Here is an 18,136-nt window from a genome sequence, read left to right as displayed (position 1 = left end):
CAAGTCTGTGTCCTTTGTTATGATGTAAATGAACTTCTCATACTATAATATATTACATATATAGATGTAGCCAAGCATAAAAGCGAGCTCCTGATTACAATAAGTTAACCATAAAGGAAAAAAGTATTTGTTTTTCTTGGGCCAGAAACTTAACAACTGATCCATTGTGAGCGTGTGGTTTCACTATTTTTTCTCCGTAAAACTCAACCAAAAAAGCATACCCAAGGTTGTAGCAATATATCAGGGACTTTCAAAGGGATGATTGTGCAAGGAATACCTTAGAAGAAAAGCGTGCTTAAAATTTGCCATTGAACGTACCAATTCCTTCTATTACCCAAGAGTAATAACCTGACTTGAACCTGTGATCCGTTCGAAAACCAGTGCCTGGGCTGTAGTCAACTTCAGAAAACATGTGCACTCGATAAGCTCTAAAACTGAGCCCGCGAAATTTTAACATGATAATGGTCAGCGGATACTTTGTTTTGACAGCTGTGAATTGACTAAAACATGGATGTCCAATATCAAAGATGTACAGATCACTATAAACCAGGGCTTCATGCCTTGGATGACCTATTTAATAGCTGGAGTATGGCCGCCATGTTACGCTATGTCGCCGCCGTCGTCGTCGTGCGTACGCGCCCACGAGCAATACCCCTCGCCATGATAACCATGAGAAAAGCAATTTATTGGTTCCGATGAGTATGGTGCTCTGCTATTAATTTTATATTTATAAAATTAATGTAGATGAAACGCAAACTCCAAGTTCAGTTGAAACTCAAGTCTATATGTAAAAAAAGCCAAAACTTCTGAACGGCAAGATTGTGCCTAGCATTGGAAACCTAAAGAATATCCTCAGTTTTCCTTAGTTTTTCTTCATACATGTCGAACTCACAATCTGAGTCATTCTCTTTATAAAAAGACAACTGTCATGTAAGAAGTGTATCTAATATTCAAGAATAACAGTAAATGATAATTAAATAACCCTAAACAATCTTAAAAACATCTTAATAAATGATAAACCATTGATATTTTGGCAGTAAAGCAAAAAGACTATGTGTGACGTAAGAAGTATTTATATGAAGCCTGTTCCAGACATTCAGAGTGTGGGGAGGCCAAGATTAACATTGCGGCAGAAGAGAATCCCGCCCCAACCCCTCCCCCCACCCCCCTATCCCTCCCTACAAAAAAAAAAAAGTTCGTCCGGAGGACCTGACCCCTAAAAGAAATCCTACAGAGGCAGTAGACGTGAAAGGAAAAAAAAAAAAAAAAAAAAAAAAAAAATTCCTCCACTTTTCTAGTTTACGACAGTGACGCTTAATATTATCTTTACCTTCGGAATTTCCAATTTGTCTTCATCTTTTCAGGACACATATCGGTCTAAAAACCTGCTCAAAAAAAGATATTATGATCTAGGTTATACTCTCTTCCTTAAATTAAATGTGTAAACTCGGGATAGGAAAGGAAAGGAAAGGAAATGCGAAAACCTAGCGGTCGTGGTCATTTCACGCTGTTGTTTTGCAGAGGACGGCTACGAACTCTGCAAATTTATAAAAACCCATGTTTTATCAGAGTATAAAACACAGAAAAAGCGTGTTTTATTGTTTTACGCAACGTTACCTCAATATAGCAAATAAAGAAGCCTAAGCCGTGTGTTATACTGTGATGAACCATTCCGGACATTTAAGAACACTCACGAAATGTAGAAAACACTCGCCTGCGGCTCTCGTTACTCGGGCTTCCGTAGGAAAGCCCGAGCCTTAAAATGCTAGCGTTTTGGTCGCCAAAAGGGGGTTCATGGTCCCAGGCGTTCCATGCGTAGACCATGGAAACTGGGGATGAGAAACGCGACATTGCTCGCTCTTCGTGACAGAATGCGGTGTTTTGCGAAGAAAGTTTTGGCGAGAATCGCGCCTTACACGTTCATCTCACATACAAAGATGTCGATCATTTTCAGAAAGGGTCGGTTCACGAATTATATTGCTTGAAAGCCAGCCAGTTAAGCAAAGTTCACGCTCGAAACGTTCTCGTGAGATAACAATTAACTGAGCCGATTGCGGTATGAGTTCAATCTACGAAAACACTGGCAAAAAATAGGCAGTCAATGACGGTATGTGGCTACTGCTGTTATTACTTAGAACATTACAGTAAAACGAATCATATTGCAATAAAACGAGCTAAATACGAAAACGTTTTTGGACTCGTAGCTCATTAAAAACATGTGACTTGTTTCTTGCACCGCGCAAAATATGTCGATCTCAAATGTTGTAAAGATAAGACTTTCGGTAACTTAAGTTAAATATCTTACCTCCAAGTTAGTTGGCTTTCAAGTAGGGTGCAGGCAAAAAAAATAAAATAAAATAAATAACGTGTGAATTTGGAGGCACATTGTGCGGGAGAATTAAACCTTCGATTGTTCGGGGAATTGTGCGGGATTATTGACGAACCAATGTTCTTGCTAAGTCCTAAGGAAAATCTGCATTGACGATAGTTTAGCCAGTTATTTCACTAGTAGTTTAAATATATTTAGCAGTCTTTATTAGCAATCGCCAATTCTTTTAGAAAACTGTGTCTGACTGCAAAAGAAAATCATGTTGCGTGACTTGAAATATACGAGCATGAAACCAAAATAAATAGCAAAACAGAATGCCACATCTTCCCTTATAAATGAGAGTCCTTTTTAAAAAATACTCTTGCCTTGATTCAATAAAAATGTGTAGCTTGAATATTTCTTCATAAACTGCCTTAAGGGTCGCAAATTCTTGGAAGTTATCCGCAAAATACACAACTTGAAAGTTTATGCAAATTATGTGCAATGCAATTTGAGCCTAGTCACAGGACTGTTGTTTTCGCGAAGGAGGTTATCATGATTCGTTTTGGCTCTCTCGAAAGGGATTATTCGCTCTCCAAAGAAGATATGACTCTTGAAAAGGGTTTAAGATCGCAACACGGCAAAGATGCTCAGCTATACAATTTACTCGGATCGCCGAGACCAGTAAACAAACTTCGTACAATTTCTGCTAGCATGTTCAAAGTAATCGCCATAAGTTGTAAAAAGACCTCGAAAATTCTTTGCAAACAACTTCTCCATCAATGCGTAGACAGCTGTGCTTCATTCTTGAACCAAAATGGTTTAAACTCACAACTTGCAATAGGATGAGGAGGATACTAAACGAAGCAACTTGAATAGTAAATATCTAAGCGGAACTCTTGTGCTAAGGCCCGTTCCAAACGCCGCTCCATTCATGCGCCGAACCTAACTGATGAGTTAAGTACGGCAGAAGAGCGGCGTTTGAATCAGTTTGGTTCGGCAGCTTAGGTTTGGTGCGGCAAACAACATTACATTCGGCAGGGTCTGTCGCACTATGCGACGTTGGAGCGGCAGCTGATGCATACGGCGTTCTCCTCATGTGTCGAACCTACTGCATAAATTACTGTAATTTATTTTTCCTATAACGGGACTCGTGATTGGCTCAAAATTGAGTGGCGTGACCAGTCATGCATGAAGCTCAAAGTCGTCGATAAAAATAAAGACAACAAAATACCAGTATGTTTTCGATTTATGAGAAACGGGACTGTATGAGCGAGTTTCTTGAGCGCAAATTCATTTTTTGCTTTTTCGTCGTGATAATAGCCCAGCTTATTAGATTTCCCTTTGACAAGTCGATTTAACCGGGAGAAAACCTGTCTTAATACAAACACTGAACCTTGAGTTTGAATTTGCTTCCCTAAATATTGCTATAACACCATGATAACATCGAAATGTTAATCAAGGCTTTTCTATCTGGAAAGAGTTCTTGAATTCAGAACGCATAATTTCTCTTCCCGAATTGAATTCGACGCAAGTACGCCGTCTGAACCAGCCGTCGCTCCAAAGTCGCTCTAAAGTCGAACTTAATCAAGTTTGGTTCGGCACATGAGTGGAGCGGCGCTTGGACCGGGCCTAAAATATCCTGATTCTTTAGTTTGCTTTTATTGCGTCCAATACGCGTTTTCGTAAAGTATGATTTGATATTGTGGTACGAAGCCCGAGTAAACGCTCTTAGAGCGTCTAGTTTTCTATATTTTCCTCGTGTTCTCAAATGCCCATCGTGTTTTATCGAAGTGTAAAACACGGCTTAGGCTTCGTTATTTGTTAAATACATGTCATCGGTAATTTTGAATAGAAAATGTGATTACCTTCGTAACCAAAGGAAAATTTTTCCTCTCTGATCAAGTTTAAGTTTGATTACATGTAACAGATAATCAGAAGTTTTTCAGCACAGTTTGTTTGTAGCTGTTGAACACCAAAAGCTCTCCACCCACTGGAAAAATATCTCTAGGCAAACGCTGCTTGTGAAGTCTACTGCGGGCGGAAGTTCTGTTCAGTTTTCAAATAGAGCTGTAAACTGAAACTGCATCTAAAGATGACAACAACTGCAAGTATAGAGGACTTGGCTTAACTGTCCGGAAAAACAAATAAATTTACGGACGTCTCCCAGAATGTACACAAGGATAATGTTGCTGACGTTTTATAGCTAAATTACTGTTGAAAAACCATTTTTCTATGTCTTGTAATTATTACATTGCAAAGGGAACGAACAAATATCAGGAAACAAATTATTTAAGCTCAAGTAAAAACTCCCCACTGGATTCCCTACCATAAAATACGTGACGTCTTTTGTTTAAAATCAATGTTTTTAATCGGACGTTTCCCAGTACTTTCCTAAATTGGTAATATCATAATTACTTAGATATATTTGCAAATAGGTTTTTCGGCAGCTGTTAATTGTTTTTCTTGTTTACCAAAATATTTCATAACATACGACATATTTATCTTATTTCCGACTTGAGTTTCATCTAAGGCATCGTTAACAGATACACTGATGTCCTCGGTAAAGCCTGGTTCTCATATCCCGCCGACCTACCTGCGACGTAGTCGCCGGTTATAACTGACAACGTTCTGCGATCTGTTCCAGTGGGTTCCCGGCGCATCTGCGATGGATCGCCGACGTACTCAAATTTGCGCGAAATGCAAATCGAATTGCGCAATTTTCAACCATTTTACCTGTAAATATGGATCGAATCGTCTTACTGGAGTACGTTGCGTCCGCAGGTGATGTTCACATAAAATATTTTCATCGCGGACAACCGCCGGCTTGCCTGCGAAGTTGAACTCAGCTCAACTTCGCAGACAAGCCGGCGGTCAATACCTGGGATGGATTATGATTCGGCGATAAATGTTCTCATATGGCGTAACGGTGTCCCAGGCCGTGCCGGCGATTATGTCCCAGGTATGTCGGCGGCATATGAGAACCAGGCTTAACAGCAACCATGTCTGCATGGTCCTACCCACTTAAAAAAGGTTTTGTTTTCCATTGTTTCAAATCGTATATTTTGAAGGCGGTGTCCGTTGACAAAATTGACACAAACCAGCGTTTTGTAGTGTAGCGATAACTTGTGAACTATAACTGCTTAAACCTTAGGTGTATGAAAAATGGTGAGATATATATACATATTTTAAGTTTTTCATTTTGATCAAAAAATTTCAATGAGTAGATATTTTCATCAAAACCTTTTTCTACCCTGGCGAAATTTAAACAGTCATGCGCTGTTTGCAAAGTCTACTACGGGCGGAGAATCTGTTCAGTTTTCAAAGGAAGCTGTAAACTAAAACTGCAACGAAAGTGTTCAATTTCGAACTAAAGATGACAAGAACCGAAAGTATAGTTGACATATCATAACTGTCCGGAAAAAAAAACAAATAACTTTAAGGAAGTGTCCCAAAATATATACAAGGATAATCCTGCTAACGTTTTATAGCTCACTGGAAAAGTTGAAAATTTACATGGACATGTCAATTGTAATTTACAGTATGTAAATCTTGATTTACATTCTTTGTAAATTACAATTTACATGTTAGGGTTTTGTAAAATAAAATTACAGGAAATTTACAGCTTTTAGTACAGCATGTAAATGTTCTGTAAATAGTGATTTACATTGTCTTTGTCGACAATGATCATTCGAAGAACATGTAAAAACTTGTAAAATATTTTACGCACTTTTACAGTATCTGGCTTTGTAACAAACATGTAAATTGCTTTGCTAAACCATGTGAGGAACGTGTAAATAATTCAAGCGAATGCTGTAAAAAGTCTGGAAATGTTATGTTTGTAACCCTGTAAATACCATGTAAATGAAAAAAGGGGGCCTGTAAGAAACATGTAAAAACCATGTAAATGAAAAAAGGGGGCCTGTAAGAAACATGTAAAAACCATGTAAATGAAAAAAGGGGGCCTGTAAGAAACATGTAAAAAGCATGTAAATGAAAAAAGGGGGCCTGTAAGAAACATGTAAAAACAATGTAAATGAAAGAAAGGGAGCCTGTAAGAAACACGTAAAAACCATGTAAATGGAAAACCTAGAAGTTGCACGGGTGCGACACCGCACTAACGAAGCTGTCTTCTTGTGAACTTTCCGCGCATCCACAACGACAAAATAAAACTAGAATTGTTACTGCACATGCAGGCGTCCCAAGCTTACGTCTCTAGAAAAGAGAAAAATTAATTCTCGGACACGTACGTATTTATTCATGAAGGACCATGAAAGCGTCACGTGTTGAGTGAGTTCAAGACGGAAAGAGCCCTGGTGACCGAGTTTGAACTGACGCGGAGTTAGGTTAGGCAGGGAACCATAAGGAACACCCAACGACCGTTTCCTCTCGAATGCTTTTCAACGCTGTTTTAGGCTATCTGGTGTACTTTCAAAGCTCTGTAGGTTAATTTTAGGTTGCGCAAAAAAAATTTATCTGTTCGGTTATTCTAGAGGAGCTTGAGTATTCTCGAACTTATTAGGGCTTTTTTGTCCATTTCCCGAAAACGTTAGGTCTTATCGCCTTTCCGAAAATGATAGCCGACTTTTTTTCGGTACCCAAAATGACATTTTTAACAATCCGAAAACAACAAACATTAAACTTCTCAAATCGCGAAAGTTCGAGGTCACAGTTGTGCCCCTGAACCGCTGAGAATGAACGAAATATCATCGATTTAGAGCGTTAAATATTCCGAAAGATGCACATTCTACAAGTAAGATTAATACAACTAAGTCTGCCCTTGCATGTTCACTGTTTCTTTGTTTTTTGTTTTGTTTTGTTTTGTTTTGTTTTGTTTTGTTTTGTTTTGTTTTGTTTTGTTTTGTTTTGTTTTGTTTTGTTTTGTTTTGTTTTGGTGATTTCTACCGTTTTGTACTTTCATTGCCATCACTGTTATCCCAGTCCCTTTATAAGAGCATACCAGCCTTGTGATTGCCCGATCTCCAACAAGCAGGAATCAGCGGTCTTCATGTTAGGTACCAGGTTCTCTCGGTTCTCCCGCCATGTTTGGCAGTTCGTTGGAACTTGCATCGAACTCGAGCTCTGTTTTAGCGGGCCAAAATCCACTCTACCTTCGCTTCGTCACCATGCACGGTTTCAAGGCAAAGTTTACCGTTACCCAGAAGTTGAAGATAGCGATTACAGGCAACAAAAACAACAGGTAAGCAAGTTTTGCATAAATTGAACGAGTAGAGTAAAGTAACGTCAAGATACGTATACATTTCGTTTTGCCTTTGGTTGTGAATGTGTCATTATCAAGGAGAAGTTACATTGCTTGTGGAATCGACTTTGGTGATGTTTACCTGCCGTGCATAAAGAGCTTTATTATCTGTTATTATCTGTTCTCGATAACTGAGCATGAGCATGCGACATTTGTTATTGGCTTATATGCACCTCATGATTCTTTCTGACGCATGCTCTTGTAAGGTTATGTTGCCCTCTGATGTGAATGCTAGTAAGCTAAAATGTAATGTGCCATCTTCAGCAGAGAAATTTCTCTTATGCTAGAGTAAGTATTCTGAAGTTACTCAAGTGTCTACAGTTGTACCTACATGCAAGTTACAATATGCTGTTATACACAACTGTACATGGACATTGCACCCACTGGTGCTGATACTGTAGTAAGTTAAATGTTGTGGTATTTTCTTTCACAAAAAAAACACTATGATACTTTATGAAGAGGTATACATGTACCTCAAACTGTCGTGAAAACTACACGGGACTTGAAAAAAAGGAAGAGTAACTTGCCCAGGCAGGAAAATCTACTTGTCTTGGATGACACAGTACAGTCAATCGATTATTTCATAACAATCAATAGAAATTAGTCAATGATATCAGAAATCAATAAAAGGATTCGTCATGAGTCATCGATTGTGATCAAATTTTCAATAAGCATTATCAATTTTGCTGATACTAGCTTATCTTTTAAGCAACATTTAATAAGAAAGAAATGAACAAAAGATTTAAAGTGAAATATGAAATCATGAATACAACTGCATAAAAACATAACATTGTATCTCATAAACAGAATATTTTGCTGGCATACATGTATCAGGGACTATGTTTTGGGGGTTTTTGGTAGTGCCTTTGAAATCTACATGAAAAAAGTTACAATCAAACACTGTGTTGAGGGACAATTTTTCTACCGTGTAGGTGAACTAACAAAGAGAGACCAACTTTCAATTGATTCTCTAATGACTGATAAATTTGGTAAAATCAAACTGATAACTTGAAACTTTTCTAGCATGTGAGTACGAATTTCTTTCAATTGATCGATAGCACTGATAACACTTACATTAATGTCAATTTATTGATTTATATCAATTTATGGATTGATTTCAATCGATTACCTTACCCTGGGATGACCAGACAGCACTTTAGAGCCCTGTTACAGCTGTACATTTTACTTGTACGAAATTGGGCTCATACCAAATACATGTAGGTTTCATGTGTCATGCATCTGTTCATGCATCTGTTCATGCATCTGTAGCAGGGCAGGAAAAAAAATTGTAAGTCACTTGCCCAGTGGGCCAGTCAATTTCAGTTTTCACTTGCCCCACTTAAATATTAGTTGCCAGTGTGGTGGCTAGTAAGGAAATCAGAGGACAAATGCGAATGAAGTACACTAAGTTTTGAAATGGAATGACTGGAAATTATCATTTATCAAGCTGGCATTTTTAGTCAGACTCACAAGACTACTGACGCTACATTGTAATTTCACTTGCCCACTGGGCCACTGAACTTCTATTTTCGCTTGCCCAAGAGCAAAATTTACTTGGCTGAGGAAATCAGACCTGGGTTTTTTCCTGCCTTGAGTAGATCACAGATAACATCAAAATGTGGTAAAAACAAAAAATAGTCACATAAGCCATTACTAGAGTGTGTCACAGAATCTGTGAATTTTTCAGGTGTGTGTCACTGATGTTTTTACCACATTTTGATGTCTTCTGTGATCTATTACTGAACAGATGCACAACAACATAGAATCTGTCTGCTTCGTAATACATAACAAAGAAACAAAAACAAACTTTTATGACATCATCTGTACCTTTGTCCACCAACAGAGCATAAGTGCACGTAAGAAACAATCAAATTGTGCCTGCAAATAACTTGACTTATTAGTTAAACATTGTTTGGTAGGAGTTTGATTTATTGTCCATGATTATTACAATGTAGGAGATAGTGAACATTGAATAGTTACTGCCATGGATTTTGAGTTTAGTTCTTCTACATCCTCTGACATTCAGTGCCTTCCAATCAGAGATGCAAATTTTTTGTCACACAGTAGCTACAGATGTAGATGTATGATCTGTTTGATTGATGAATATTCAGGGCTCAAAATAATGGCCGGTCAACGGGCAATGTCTGGCCAGAATGGTGACTTGACTGGCCAAAAACTTCACTCGCCGGTCATGTTGACCAGTCATGTCATGTTGAGACGGTCACGTTGTTCATTCTTGAATAAACAATCAAATCCCCAACTGTAAATCTGAGAGTTTTATCTCTTTTTTATCATGACCTCTAATGAAAACATACACCAATGCATACATGTATCTGTTCGAACGGCTAAAGACCATTCGCTTGCTGTTTGTCATGCGTTCAAGATCGATAGGAATGCCATTCGAACGACTAGGGTTAAATCTGTTCAGAAAAATATTAAGCCAATCTTTAAACGGTCTAGCAGTGACTGGAACAAACAAACTATATTTGTGGGTTTAATTTAGCTCACATTACGTGTACTTGATTTTTTCGTAAATATCTTGACCAGTCAGAAATGAGACATGACCGAGCTAAAATTACTTTGGCCGGTTAACATGACCGGCTACAGTCCGATTTCAAATGTCACAGTATAAATTGGAATGATAAGAAACAAAATAATAACTCCAGTGTAAAATTTGCTGATTGATATCATACACAGAATTTGCTGATTCATACTCAGACATAACTTATCTTATTTAACAAAATGTTTTATGTTACTTGTAGGATGAAGTAAAATTGAGAGTGCTCAATACATGCATACTCCTTGGCATTGATGCTTGATCAGGAAAAAATTAGCCACTGAGAAGTCTACAGTAACTATGACTCTATAAGGGGTCCGAGGTCCATTTCTTGAAGGCCCTGGAAACGTTTTGGGCCCATAAAGCCATCTTTAATTGAGCTGTGTCTAAAAACTAAGAGCTGTATATGCCTGAAACTAATAAGCGATTAAAACAGCTCTGTAAGCATAAGATTTCAGATTTTGGTAAGGCTTTCTGGGTGCGAAAACTTTTTGGGACCTTCGAGAAATGGGCCCCTGGTGCATTACAGTCTAACATGGTGACCTTCAACACTTTCTGGCATAAATTCAACCACTTTAAACATTATTTTCAATGCTTTGAAGTATCACCTACACTGTACCTGTGTTAGTGAATTAGCATTAAATTTGAATATCTTAGATTGCTAGGTTGATACTTATTGTTCAATACAGCAGCTATAAGATTTCATCATAAAAAGCAACAGCTATGTTTACATACATGTAGTACCAGAACAATAATTTATTAACTTATGATGTGTTATTGGAACTATGGTACTAGATAGGCCTTTCAATTTCAACAGGTCCCTATGAATTTTTTTTTTTTTTACAGTACAGTTTTTTTTTATCACAAAAAGAAAAAGTAAAATTTTGAATATTGTTTACAGTGAATGTTTTGTCAGGGGTCCAAAATGTTTGTCCTGTTTGGATTCTGTACAGTTTTGGAAAAAGAAGGAAACTGTGACTTTGTAAACATAGCCTAAAAGATGTCAGAAGCCTTGTTTTATGTTATGCAATGTAGTATTCCTTTGGCATGAATGTTTTTATGATGAATTTAAAATGTCAATCTCTATCTTGTGGTAAATGTTTTTTCTCCCTATTTTCTGTTATTTCAAAAGAACAATTCACTCTATGAAAAAAGTTGATCAATATTTCACACCTACATTGCAGTAATTTTCATAATAAGGTAAAGGTAAAGTCTGCATATGAGCCACGTGGCCCAACAGACTGGAGCTTATCCCACTTTCTGTAGCAGGAAGCGACTACATTTTGTAGGACTATTTCTACTCCCCCTGGATGAGATGCCAGTCCATTGCAGGGTTACCCCACCATTAAATTCGCTGGTACCCACTTATACACCTGGGAGGAGAGGCACTGAGAGTAATGTGTGTTGCCCAGCAACACAACAGAATGTACCTGCCTAGGGCTTGAACCCGGACTGCTCGATCAGGAGTTGAGCTCACTACATGTAACTACGAGGCCATCATGCCTCCCACATTATTCATAATAATTATTAAGGCTAATTTAATCCTACGTTAATTACTTTGTAAGAAAAAACAGTTTATTCATGCATTTTATGACAAAGGTATTATCATTATGTTACATTTGACTTTGTGAATTTAGTATATATTTAAGACAGGTATCCATTTGCAAACAATTTTAATTTAGTAATACGCCTAAATTGCAAAATTTTCACTCGTTGTAACTGACAACAGTATAGTTCTTAATCATTTTACTATTTATGAATTAAATAGAGTTGAATATGACATGGTTTTGCACAATCTTGAAAAGGTCTTGAATTTTAGTAGTCTTCTTGAACAGTGCTTGAATTTGGTTAAAGGAGCTCAGTCATGGTATTTTAAAATATTTTGGCCATGCACAAAATTACATTTAAGTCGTCTTGTTATGGATAGAAAGAAAAGAAAACATGTTTTATTTGTTGCAATGTGTACATTGTAAACCTTATTCGTGGCATATAAAAACTATTTGAATTTTACTGAGTTTGTTGTGATTGCAATAAATTTCTGATTCTGTATAAATTTGCATGTTTTGTACTATTATAATTAAGGTCAACAGATTTGATTACAATAAAACAGTACATTCCATGCATTTTTCTTCAAGTAATTATTTACAAGTTATTTATCGTACAGGGTTTCTGCCTCCCTTTTTCGATTTACATGTTATTTACAGGCTCCCTTTTTACATTTCCAGGTTATTTCCAGGCTCCCTTTTTTGATTTACATGTTATTTACAGGCTCTCTTTTTCAATTTCCAGGTTATTTGCAGGCTCCCTTTTTCAATTTCCAGGTTATTTACAGGCTCCCTTTTTCAATTTCCAGGTTATTTACAGGCTCCCTTTTTCGATTTACATGTTATTTGCAGGTTCTCTTTTTCAATTTACAGGTTATTTACAGGCTCCCCTTTTCAATTTCCATGTTATTTGCAGGTTCCCTTTTTCGATTTCCATGTTATTTACAGGCTCTCTTTTTCCATTTACATGCTATTTACAGGCTCCCTTTTTCAATTTGCAAGTTATTTACAGCCTCCCTTTTTCGATTTACATGTTATTTACAGGCTCCCTTTTTCGATTTCCATGTTATTTACAGGCTCTCTTTTTCCATTTACATGTTATTTACAGGCTCCCTGTTTCGATTTACATGTTATTTACAGGCTCCCTTTTTCGATTTACATGTTATTTACAGGCTCCCTTTTTCCATTTACATGTTATTTACAGGCTCCCTTTTATGAGTTACATGTTATTTACAGGGTCCCTGTTTCGATTTACATGTTCTTTATGGGCTCCTTTTTTGATTTCCATGTTATTTACAGACTCCCTTTTTCGATTTACACGTTATTTACAGGCTCCCTTTTTCGATTTACATGTTATTTACAGGCTCCTGTTTTCATTTTCCATGTTATTTACAGCCTCCCTTTTTTTATTTACATGTTGTTTACAGCCTCCCCTTTTTATTTACATGTTATTTACAGTATTATGGCAGCCTCCCTGTATTAAATTTACATGTTATTTACGGGTTTCCAGGTTGAATCGCAAGAAATTTACAGGCTATTTACAGTATTTGCAGGCACAGTTTACATGTTATTTACATGATCTTAGCCCTTTGCTTTGAAACATTTACAGTGTTTTCTTCATCATTTACATGTTTCACTTGAAATATTTACATGTTTTTTACATGAAACCTCCAAAACATGTAAAAGGGGAAAAATCATGTAAATTAATCTTTACAGTCTCTTTTTGATTATTTACATGTTAATTACATGTTATTTACATACTCTGTAAATTTTCAACTTTTCCAGTGGCTAAATTATATTGAAAAACATTTTTCTATTCCTTGTAATTATTACATTACAAGGGGAACATACAAATATCAGCAAACGAATTATTTAAGTTTTAGTAAAAACTCCCCACTGGATTCCATACTATAAAAGACGTGCCGTCTTTTGTTTAAAATAAAGGTTTTTAATCGGACGTTTGGTAATACTTTTCTAAATAGGTAATATCATAATTACTTAGATATATTTGCAAATTGGTTTGTCGGCAGCTATTAATTGTTTTTCTTGTTTACCAAAATATTTCATACCGTACGACATATTTATTTTATTTCTTACTCGAGTTTCATTTAAGGCATCGTTAACAGATACATTGATGTTCTTGGTAACACCAAAAATGCCTGTATGTTTCTACCCACTTAAAAATGATTTTGTTCTTTTTTGTTTCAAATCGTATATTTTGAAGGCGGTTTCCGTTGACAACATTGACACAAACCAGCGTTTTGTAGTGTGGCAATGGCTCTTGAACCATAACTGCTTCAACTTTAGGTGTATGAAAAATGGTCAGATATGTATACATATTTTAAGTTTTTCATTTTGATCAAAAAATTTCAATGAGTAGATATTATCATCAGAAACTTTTCCCTACCCTCGAGAAATGTAAACAGTCATGCGCTGTTTGCAAAGTCTACTACGGGCGGAAAATCTGTTCAGGTTTAAAGAAAGCTGTGAACTAAAACTGAACCTAAAGTTTTAAATTTCGAACTAAAGATGACAAGAACCGCAAGTATAGTTGACTTGGCATAACTGCCCGCAAAACAAATAAATTAAAGGAAGTCTCCCAAAACGAACACAAAGAAAATGCTACCTACAAGTACTCTTTGTTTATCTCATCTTTCATTTCATCAGTAATTTTTAATAGAAGATATGATTTCCTTGGTAACCAAAGACAAATGTTTCCTTTCTGATCAAGTTTAAGTTTGATTACATGTAACAGATAATCAGAAGTTTTTTAGCACAGTTTGTTTCTAGGTAGCTATTGTCTAGTCATGCCCTGTTTGTAAAGTCTACTGGGAGCGGAAGTTCTGTTCAGTTTTCAAAGAAAGCTGTAAACTAAAACTGCCCCTAACGTGTTTAATTTCGAACAAAAGATGACTAGAACCGCACTGAAGTATAGTGGACTTGGTATACCAATCCGGAAAAGCAAACAAATTTAAGGACGTCTCTTAGAATGTACCCAAGGGTAATGTTGCTAACGTTTCATAGCTAAATTATATTAAAAAACCATTCTTCTATACTTTGTAATTGTCACATTACAAGGAGAACAAACAAATATCAGCAACCAAATTTTTTAAGTTCAAGTAAAACTCCCCACTGGATTCCATACTATAAAAGACGTGTCGTCTTTTGTTTAAAATAAAGCTTTTTAATCGGACTTTTCGCTGTATTTTGCTAAATTGCTAATATCATAATTATTTAGAGATATTTGCAAATAGGTTTGTCGGCAGCTATTAATTGTTTTTCTTGTTTACCAAAATATGTCATATCGTAGGACATATTTATCTTATTTCTAAGTTGAGATTAATCGAAGGCGTCGTTAACAGATAGATTTTATGTTCTTGGTGACAGCCGACAAACCTGCACGGTCCTTCCTACTTAACAAAAAGGTTTTGTTCCCCACTGTTTTAAATCATTTATTTTGAAGGCGGTTTTTATTTACAACATTGGTGACAAACCAGAAATTTTGATATTCCAACTGTATCTGCTTAACTTTAGGAGCATGAAAAATGATCTGAGAGCAATTATTTAACCTACCTTTTCTTAGCTTTTTTATTTTGGTCAAAAAAAAAATTTCAGTGAATAAATATTAGCACCAAAAGCCCTTTCCTACCCTAGAAAAATGTTCCTGGTCATGCGCTATTTGCAAAGTCTACAAAGGGCGGAAGTTTCGTTAAGTTTTCAAATAATGCTGTAAACTAAAACTGCACCTAAAGTGTTTAATTTCGAACAAAAGACGACAAGAGCCGCCAAGAAATCGGTAGGGAAATAGAAAGGTTTGAACGAAAACGTATATCGGCACCAAATGGAGGCTATTGTGTTTATCATCTTTCGAATATTTTTTACGACACGAGCAAGTTTGAAAATTGAAGATATTTCCCAGTTTTAGCTTACTACACAATAGAGCGTGTTACTTCTTAACACCGGTTATGCGTGCGAGTGAGGCAAGCATTCTTCGTTTACATGCTAGTTACTCTGCTTTCAGGACATGAATCTCCAAGGTAGCTTGGCCAGAGCTGGACATAGAGCCTTGAAATTTCAGACCAGAACAGAGGGATTTCCCTTGCCCACCATTTGCCCCGAAGGGGTCTGCGTAATAATACAAATCTTCCTACTGATCATAGTTAGCCCTTTTGTTTCCAGGGTACAGCTTAGCATTCCGCCAGTTTTCGTACCAGTTATAGCACAACGGGACGGAGAACATCACAGCAAGTGTTTGGTCGGTGCTTGGAATGTAGTAGGCCAGGACTCCGACAACTCCCGTTGCGACTGGTCCATGGGTTTTGCGAGGCCCGTAAAGTACGGCATACCCTGTGGAAAATAGAAAAATAGAAAAAAAAAAAAAAAAAAAAAAAAAGAAACGGACAAACAATTAAAAATGATTGATCTCGGTTATCGCAAAATATCATGATTTGTTAGTGGCGAGCAGATCAATTATTTGCCGAAGCCGAAGACTGAGGAAAATAATTCTTCTGCGAGACACTGACGAATCACGATATTTAGCGATAACCGAGCTCAATAATTGTTGTTGGAAATGTTAATTCTTGGGCGCTTTGTTGACAAAGGTTTTCATTTCCTTCCTAATTATAAATCTCGGTCCTATTTAAGAGACTCCAAGTCTGAAAAATGAGGATATCAATTGAAAAATCATATAACAAAACAAGCACGGCGCGAAAAAATGAAGAATATTTGTTAGACAGTCTTGCCAGAAAAATAAATAAATAAATAAATAAATAAATAAGTAAAATAAAAATGTAATGTAAATGTAAAGATTATTTGTAGTGGTCATGCACTTAGCTATACAAGCCGTAAGCTTAGCTAGTTTACAGGCATGCCACTGAAACAAAGGAAACAAATGTCTCAAATAAACGTAGCATAGTTCAAAAGCCCAACTGGCAGGAGGCAGACTAGCTGGCTATTCAACAAAGCGTGACCGAGTATTTGAACTCAGGGCTATCGAAAAACAAATCCCGCTAGTGGCAGGATTGAGGCCTTGAACCCGGGAGCTCCGGATTACAACACCAGCGCCCTAAACTACTCAGCCACGCTGCCTCCTTTGATGCCTAACAGGGTGAAATGGTCGTGTTGCTCATATTGTGTTGGTCAAGTTCAAGCATGATAACTACTATACTAGCGAGCCTCTGTAAATGCTAAATTCACTTTCACCATTATCAACAGAATAGGGCAGGTTTTCATCCGCAGTGCCAGAAAAAAAAGTAGGTAGAACCTTCTTGCCAGCTAAATTCACTTTTGTTCTCAACGCCAACGGCGCATTTGCGGTCTACGTTAGCAAGGGCATTTAGGAGTTCTTTCAGCAGGTCGATTGTAAGCTCGGCACCTTCGATAATAGTTCCTGCAGCAACTGAAATTAAATAAGCAAGTAAGTGAGATCTTAATAAAACCCTGCACAATCTGTATCAACCGAAATCTTGTTAAATCCTTACCAGAAGTGGTAGCGATCTAAGGAAGCGTATAGAAGACGTCTGGTAAGGGTTTGTAGAGTCAAACATCCCGACTTGTTACTCGTATGGTCCCCATAACGCCTTCCGCCGGATAATTAACAATTGTTTCGTGAGGGCGCGTTGGATATGAGATGGTAAATAGCCAACAAGTTGTCTATGATTACCTCATATCCAACAAGCGGGAGTGGTATAACCGTTGTTTTTAAAACGTCCCCAAAATATAGAAGACTAGATCAAAATAAAAAATAAAAAGGTCCCAAAAAATCACGCGTTTGCTTACCATATTTGTAAAGTATGGTATAATGGCTTATAACCCATGATGGCTAAGCCAATGAAAACTCTTGAAGTGCATTATCCACTGGATAGTGTGGATTTATTCGGAGGAGAGACTTATCCGCCTTTCGAACAAACCTTGCCTGGTCCTTTCTCTGTCGCGCAACGTTGCCCTTTCGGGAGAGCGTAGCGTTGCGAGACAGATAGAGGGTCATAACTTGTATAGTTACTTGTGTATTGACAAACTAGCAGGGGGGAAGGGGGATGGACCCCCAATATAAGCTATATGGGTTTGTGCCGCTGTGAGGGAGTAGTTTTCAAGCAATTTAGTCTGGAATATATAGTTTTGGCCTAGATTAGGGTATAATTTACCGGACAAGTAGCCAGTAGAAATAATTTAGTCTAGAACAGGGTTCTTTACCCTGGGTTCTGTGCTAGAAATTAAAATTCGAAAGTGACCTTGTAAGATATTGGTTTAGTTAACGTATGTTGGACTGCAATAGTGATAAAGTTTCAGCCCGGAAAATAGCTAGCTGGGATACGGCACAGGTTTTTGGTGGTTAGTTTAGCGTGTTCTTTAGCCTGCTCAAAACATTTAACTGATTTTCAGCTTTCTTAACAAACACATTGGCCAGATTATTAAGAAAGTTGGAAATCAGTTAGACGTTTTGAGCAGGCTAAAGAATACGCTAGGAT

General features: G+C 37.1%; 1 long non-coding RNA gene across 1 annotated transcript; it reads left to right on the top strand.

Moving 5' to 3' along the window:
- The first annotated feature begins 7,084 nt into the window (after positions 1 to 7,084).
- Positions 7,085 to 12,065, top strand: LOC149096239 (uncharacterized). The gene is made up of 2 exons (XR_016204607.1): positions 7,085 to 7,508; positions 10,331 to 12,065. It is a non-coding gene; the product is annotated as an uncharacterized LOC149096239 (long non-coding RNA).
- Positions 12,066 to 18,136: the final 6,071 nt, after the last annotated feature.

The sequence above is a fragment of the Orbicella faveolata genome, unplaced genomic scaffold (assembly GCF_042242905.1).
Source record: "Orbicella faveolata isolate gen_17 unplaced genomic scaffold, um_ofav_v1 contig_48, whole genome shotgun sequence".
NCBI lineage: Eukaryota > Metazoa > Cnidaria > Anthozoa > Scleractinia > Merulinidae > Orbicella > Orbicella faveolata.
The sequence above is the reverse complement of the archived record's forward strand: the minus strand, read 5'-3'. Positions and strand labels throughout refer to the sequence as shown.